The sequence below is a fragment of the Haemaphysalis longicornis genome, unplaced genomic scaffold, assembly GCF_048455015.1.
Source record: "Haemaphysalis longicornis isolate Haplotype H1 unplaced genomic scaffold, Haemaphysalis longicornis Haplotype H1 scaffold_5, whole genome shotgun sequence".
Lineage (NCBI taxonomy): Eukaryota > Metazoa > Arthropoda > Arachnida > Ixodida > Ixodidae > Haemaphysalis > Haemaphysalis longicornis.
The window spans coordinates 95,226,696-95,234,381 of record NW_027526385.1 but is presented as its reverse complement, the minus strand read 5'-3'; the positions used below and the strand labels follow the sequence as shown (position 1 = coordinate 95,234,381).

Genomic DNA, 7,686 nt, shown 5'->3' with positions numbered 1-7,686 from the left:
GTCCCAGCATATTCACCGACTGGGCCGGACGATGCACCGCTGTCGGAGGCGAGTCGGCTACCTGGGAAGCGTGGCTTCACTGTAGGCCAGGCCGTCCGAGACGATCACGGTGCTTCGAGGCCCGGGAGTACGTTGGAGTCCTCCAGGGCGCGGGTCGCCGATGGTGTGATGTACAGACTGGCAGGTGCAGTTGTCAATCACGACGTCCAAACGTAGCTGGCTTGCTTAGGCGCGGCTCCTCCTTTTATAACCGTGCCAGCGCGGAGGGGGAGAGCACAACCCACAACGCGCCCGCCGCCGTTAGCGAATAACTTCACTCTTCTCCCTTCTAGAATCATCGCCGCTCTTTAGCACTGGCAAGGCCACGCGCACCTCCTCGAAAGTACTGGAAGCTTCGACGAAACCGGAGCGGCGGAGGTTTTATTTTTGTTGTTTTCTTGCCGGCGAGCCGGCGAGTGATCGTGTTACGGTCTCTTCATTCGAGAAACTTCCAGCCTTGTCTCGGGTGAATAGAACCGAATGGAATGAATCGGACGACTGCAAGAAGAATTAGGCGCTGTACAATAAAAATGAAAAATTTATAAGGTACTTTTAGACGTCGTACGCTCGAGTTTGTGACACAGCCCCCCAGTTTCAGAATATTATGCAATAATATTCCCAAAATTCACAAAGTCGTGCGTACGCGTCGTTCACAGTTAGTGAACAAAAGAGGCTATGCCTACTAACACAAAATCAAGAACAGCCCAATGTTCTTCATAAGAATAATGACAGGTACAGAATTCGCGTAGAGAACAGCGGTTTGGCGCAGATTTCTCAACAAATACACATCCTAGGGACAATTCATCAGTTTGAGAACAATAAAGTTCTAGCAGTCGACAACCGCAGCGTTCTCGAATGCCACCACTAGTCACGCCAACAATACACGGCAAATCTACTGTACAATCAGTAGTACACATAGTTACACTTCAAGTTCGGTACAATATAGAAGCTACGAATGTAAACGTCAGGCACCACCTTGTGAAGATACAACCTAAAATATTCTACTCGTGGTACACAATGACAGGTATTCCTGGGTTTACACTCTGCTTAGGTAGTCTGCTCCCACATTCTCGCTCCCTTTAATATGTTCGACTGGGAACTGGTAATTCTGTAAAAGCAGACTCCAGCGGAGGACTCTACTGTTCAGCTGTTTTGCTTGCTGAATGTAATGGAGTGGCTGGTGGTCGGTTTGTACGATAAACGGCCGACCGTACGCGTTGAACTTTTGGACTCCCCAAACAAGGGCAAGACATTCTCTTTCAATAGTGCTATAAAAGGCCTCTCGGGGCACAAGTTTCCTGCTAGCGTACGCTATAGGGTGAAGCGTGCACTCGTAGCGTTGCATGAGCACGGCTCCGAGGCTGGTTTGGGAGGCGTCAGTGCGGAGCACGAATGTCTTAGTGAAGTCTGGGAGTCTAAGTATAGGAGGGCTAGAGATGCGCCGTTTGAGCTCTTGGAAGGCTTCTTCTTGAGCTGTAGTCCACTTGACGATGTTGTTTTCCCCTTTTTTGGTGAGTTCGGTTAGCGGTGCGCTGATCTCGGCATAGTTCGGAATAAACTCGCGATAATAGCCTGTTAGGCCGAGGAATGCGCGAACTTGTCGTTTTGTTTTCGGGGCCGGCGCTGTCTGGATCTTTTCCAGGTTCTTTTCCAGTGGTGCTAGTTCTCCTTGCCCAATTCTATGCCCGAGGAAGTCGATCTCTGTTGCCCCGAACTCACACTTGCTTGGGCGTACGGTCAGTCCAGCCGCTTCAATTCTGCTGAAAAGCTCTCGGAGGGATGCAACGTGCTCTTCCCACGTGCTGCTGGCAATTAACACGTCGTCGTAGTAATGATTAACCCCGGGGACACCGTTGACGATTCTCCGCATCAGCTTGGCGAAGACGGCGGGAGCGGTTTTGATTCCGAACGGCATGTAACGGAACTGGTAAAGTCCCGACGTTGTGGAAAAGGCAGTCTTGGGTTTGGACTCCTCCGAAAGAGGAATTTGCCAGTACCCGTTTACAAAGTCCAATTTGGAAAAGTACTTTTTGCCGCCTGCGGCCGCAAATACGGCATCGGCTCGGGGCATTGGTTCTGAATCGGCGACTAGTATGTTGTTGAGTTTTCGGTAGTCTACGACGAACCGATCGGTGTGGTCGAGCTTTTTCACCAGCAACACCGGGGAGTTATACGGGGACACCGATTCTTCTATGATTTCCAGCGTCTTCATGTCCTGAACTTCCTTCTCCATGTTCTCCACCGTAGCAAACGGCAGTGGGTATTATTTTACGTGAACTGGAGTGTCGGTGGTGAGCTCCAGGTGGCATTCCACCAAATTAGTTTTTCCTGGAACGTTCGAGAAAATCTTAGAATGTTGCTTCAGTTCTGCCTCAATTTGGGCCTTTTGCGTTGTTGTAAGGTGCGGGGAAAGTTTGACGTCAGCGATGCCTTCCGTCTTGACAAATTCCGGAACCGGTATGCTGCTCTCTTCACTAGTTTCAGACACGCCGCATATCGCGTTGCACATTGTCTTTTCGGGGTTGGGTTTCCTTTCTTCGTACTTCTTCAGCAGGTTGGCGTGAAAGATTTTGGGCCCACTGGGTGTCTCGATGACGTAGTCAGCTTCCCCTTTTCTTTCTTTAACCTCGAATGGTCCTTTCCAGTGGAGAAGGAGCTTGTTGTTATCCGTCGGGAGCAGGATTAAGACTTTGTCTCCGGTCTGGAATCGTCGATTCCTCGTCTTTCGGTTGTACAACTTCGCATAACGGGCCCCTGCCTTCTCGAGTTCTTCGTGCGCTACGCGACAGGTTTCTTCCAGCCTGTTACGAAGGTCGAGAACATGTTGATACGTAGTTTTGGTCTCCTCATCCAGACTTTCATTACTCCACATCTCCTTAAGGATGGACAGGGGACCTCGGATGTGGCGGCCGTACAGTAGCTCGAAGGGAGAGAATCCGAGGCTTGCTTGCGGCACTTCTCTGTACGCGAAGAGTAGTGGAGCTAGGTAGCGATCCCAATCCCGGGGTTTGTCCGCACACATTCGCTTCAACATGAGTTTTAAGGTTCCATTGAACTTTTCAACCATCCCGTTGGCCATCGGGTGGTATGGGCTAGTGTGGAGTTGGCGTACTGAGAGCAGCCGCGCCACTTCCTTCATGAGTTCGGATGTGAAGTTGGTCCCCCGGTCACTCAACACCTCTTTGGGAACTCCCACTCGAGAAAACATCTCGACTAGCGCTTCGGCGACGCGTTCCGTCTCGATGCTTGGCAGTGCAATAGCATCCGGGTACCGGGTTGCACAATCCATCAGCGTGAGGATGAATCGGTTTCCAGCCTTCGACGGTGGGTGGATCGGACCGACGATGTCAATCGCCACTCGGTGGAACGGTGTTACCTACACCCCCTGCCCTTCCCCTCCCCTGAGCACTGGGAGAGAGCACTGACCAGCTCGGACCCTGATGACCAGCTTTGGCTGGTGAAGAGGGCTCAAGAAGCCGGACGGTCTCAAGGGGTCCTGGAATAAGGACTCTTCCCCAAGGCGAACTGCTTTATAGGGACGTTTATTCCTCCTCCTCCTCCTCCCTCTATAACCGGCGTCCTTCCCAGGGGTACTCGTGGCACTCTTCCTTGGGGATCGTTCGTTGGCAAATGTCACACGAAGCGACGAACCTCTTCACGTCTGCTGTGATACCCGGCCAGTAAAAGTCTTCCAGTATCCGGTCCTTCGTTTTCTCCACACCCAAGTGGCCAGCCATGATGCCGTCGTGGGCCGTTTTCAGGACGGTTGGTCGGCGGCCTATGGGGACGACTAGTTGCCGTACTTCCCGACCGCTCTTCTCGGTGAATCGCCGGTAAAGGAGGTTATCTTCCAGCTTGAACTCGATCTTATGCTTATTCTTCGAGTTTTTCGTCTCCTTGCCGATTTGTGCGAAGCAGGATTTCAAAGAGTGGTCCTTTTCTTGTTCTTCGGCATAACTGCACTCTTCAAGTGGTTCGGACGTCGGCGCAGGAGTCTTTAACGGCTGAAAGCGTCGCGCCTTCTTTTGTGACTGTGCTCGTGTTACCACGGCCGCGACTTCCCCTTCGGCCGAGACATCGGGCTGTGGCTCGTCCATAGCTTGCTGTGCGATCGTGTCTGGGGGTATTTCTTCCTGGGTCGGTGAAGTTATGGGGTCGTCAGGGGCTCTCACTCCGTTGATGTTGCCGAGAATGAGGTCGTACAGCGGCGTCTTCATGCAGAGGGCGTTAACCCTTCCGCTGTAGTATGGAGTCTGTACCTCGATCTGAGCCTCGGGCAAATTCCGAATGGTGCCGTCCGCTAAATACACGGGGCTAGTCTCCCCTGTGAGATCTTCATCTCGTACCAGGTCTTTTCGCACGATCACTAGGCTGCATCCTGTGTCACGCAAAACCGAAACATCTTGATCGGCCAACTTTCCCTGAGCAACGGGCATACGCTCCCCTCGGAACTGCGATCCCGTCATAATGACTGCGTTCACGACCGGGATCTTCTTGCCATTCTTGAGTTCTACAAAGCCTTCGCTGATCTCGTCGGGCTTTGGCTGCTTAGGTGGTGCGTAGACGCACGAAACTTGAGGTACTTTGTTGTTGCTCCTGCAAACGTCTGCCCTGTGTCCGTGACGCCCGCACTTGAAGCATTTTGGAGCGTTACTTCCCGCGAAATTGCTCCGGCAGTTATTTGCGTGGTGTCCCAACTTGTTACACAGGTAACACTTGGGCGGGGGCTTCTGACCGGCCGTTTTCTTCTTCGGCTCAACGCGTGCAGAGTCTTCTCTTTTGTCCCTTTTTTCCCTTCCTAGATTGGTGCTTCTCTGCGCCTCAAGGTACTGGTCGGCCAGTTCCAGCATTTCGGAAAGAGACTTCACTCTTCTTTCTTTCAGATACAGAGAAAGACTTGGGTGACACCCATTCAGAAATTGCTCTTTTATCAGCAGCTCCCACAGTGATGCATACTCCTTTCCTATTTCGGCTAGCTCTGTCCAGCGGTCGAAGTAGTGGCTCAGGCGAGCCGCAAATTGCGTTGCGGTTTCGCCATCTGCGGGCGTTTCACTTCTGAACTTCTCTCGGAAGCCATCTACTGTGAAGCGAAACCTTTTCAACAGCGCGGCCTTGACTTTGCTGTAATCAGCGGCGTCCTCTGGGGTCAATCTCCCAAACACGCTCAGTGCTTCGCCGTTTAAACGTGTGCTTAGAGCAGTAGACCATTGGTCTTCCGGCCAGTTTTGGCTTCTGGCTATTCCTTCGAACCGACGAATGTAAGCGTCGAGATCATCCTTTTTTTCGTCAAATGCCACAAGGAGCTTGCTCGGGTTCAGGCGTACGCCATTATTTTCTTCTCTTATGCTCCGATCGGCTGAGGTAGAGTCTCTCTCCAAACGCAGTGCCTCGATTTCTGTTTTTAATATCCCTATCTCATCATTGCGTGCTTTCTCTTCTCGCTCCGTTTCGCTCGCTCCCTTTCTGCCTCTGCCTGGCGGGCTTTCTCTTCTAGCTCCGCTTTCTCTCGCTCCAACTGAAGTTGTCTCTGAAATTCTTTCTCTCTTTCTCTTTCAGCCCTCTCAGCCTCTTCTCGTGCTGCCTGTCTTGCTCTCTCAGCCTCTTCTCGTGCTGCCTGCCTTGCTCTCTCAGCCTTCTCGTTTTCTTCTTTTTCTTTCTGCGCCACCCACTTTCGTAGTTCGGCCCGTGACAGGCCCAGCTGACCGCCCAACGCTACGATTTTCTCTAAATCCATGATTGCAAATGTATCGCAATCTAGCCACAATACTCTAGCCTCTAGCTAGGTATATCTACACAGAGAAATGTTAACGAGAGCACCCGCTTATAAAGGCAGTAGCAACCTATGCCAAAAAAGTTCCAGGCTCTTTCTCCTCCTCACCGCTCACATCAGACGTCCTGTCGCGGACGCCAGAAATTGTCACCCGTTTCCCTAAATTAGGGTGCACTGCCAGAAGATATGGGGAGTCGACTCATGAGAGCCAACAAACCCCACCGAATCCACAGGGCACAGGTGACAAAGGGGGTGGCCGTCCGATGTGCGGCTTTCGCCGACCAGAGCGGCAAGAATGAACAAGAGCCTTGAACGAAAAAAAAAACAGCACAAAGACTTATATTTAGACAGGCAAGTTACAACACAAGCACGAGGTAACGGATCGATAATTACAGGCAACTTAGATGGAATTCGAATACAAGAAACAATCCACAATTAGACAAAATGATACTAACAGGAGCGCTAACAAATTAATATTACGAATCGGAGCAGTTAACGAAAAAAAAAAGAAACGAACAGTTCGATGCTTATGAGAGACAGAGTCCCAGCATATTCACCGACCGGGCCGGACGATGCACCGCTGTCGGAGGCGAGTCGGCTACCTGGGAAGCGTGGCTGCACTGTAGGCCAGGCCGTCCGAGACGATCACGGTGCTTCGAGGCCCGGGAGTACGTTGGAGTCCTCCAGGGCGCGGGTCGCCGATGGTGTGATGTACAGACTGGCAGGTGCAGTTGTCAATCACGACGTCCAAACGTAGCTGGCTTGCTTAGGTGCGGCTCCTCCTTTTATAACCGTGCCAGCGCGGAGGGGGAGAGCACAACCCACAACGCGCCCGCCGCCGTCAGCGAATAACTTCACTCTTCTCCCTTCTAGAATCATCGCCGCTCTTTAGCACTGGCAAGGCCACGCGCACCTCCTCGAAAGTACTGGAAGCTTCGACGAAACCGGAGCGGCGGAGGTTTTATTTTTGTTGTTTTCTTGCCGGCGAGCCGGCGAGTGATCGTGTTACGGTCTCTTCATTCGAGAAACTTCCAGCCTTGTCTCGGGCGAATAGAACCGAATGGAATGAATCGGACGACTGCAAGAAGAATTAGGCGCTGTACAATAAAAATGAAAAATTTATAAGGTACGTTTAGACGTCGTACGCTCGAGTTTGTGACAGTCATAGACAATTTTGAATATGTTGGCGTTTACCACGGCCGGATCTCATTGTAGACACCAAGCATTTGTCCATGCCTGCCACGCAGAGTGGTTTAGCGGACAGCTGCAAGGGTCTAGCTACATATCCATAAAAAACCTGTGGGTACACAGCGGCTTAAAGACCGCAATGCTAACGATGACACAGAAAAAAAACCGCGCAGAATCGAACGCAGTCAAGGTAACCATAACAAAAGCAAAACAGAGGTAAACGAAAGAATCAAAGAAACAAAATTGAATCGGAAATGTCAGTAGCAGTGTTAGCAACGTATACGGCAGCTTTCCTGTGCATCGCCTACGACATTTCTAGAAAATGTGTCAAAAATGATAGAAAAAATTGGTGCAGCTTGCACTAATGGCCCAAGGCTAGAAAAACAGCAGAGCTGGCGGTCGACCCAGCTTGTCCCCATACTGACAGCTGATCCGAGGAGAAAGGCAGTAGCTCGGCCCCAGCAGTGCAAAGCCGTTTTGGGCGGCACTCTAAAGCAAAGACTGTTAAAGCATTTACAGCGTTTTATTGCTGTTTGTCGTCGCTTTCTGACGGCACAGCCGCGTAGGGAAAATCTTCTTGTAGCTCGTCGTCGCATCGATAGACCTCCACTCCTTTGTCAGCTGGCCCGGTGGCCGTCTCAATAGGTGGATTTTTATGGAATGGTTGACCGATTCGTCATCATCGTCTT

At 51.4% G+C, this 7,686-nt stretch overlaps 1 pseudogene; it reads right to left on the bottom strand.

The window, feature by feature from the left end:
- Positions 1-3,605: 3,605 nt before the first annotated feature.
- LOC144139824 (uncharacterized) lies at positions 3,606-5,773 on the bottom strand (annotated as a pseudogene).
- Positions 5,774-7,686: the final 1,913 nt, after the last annotated feature.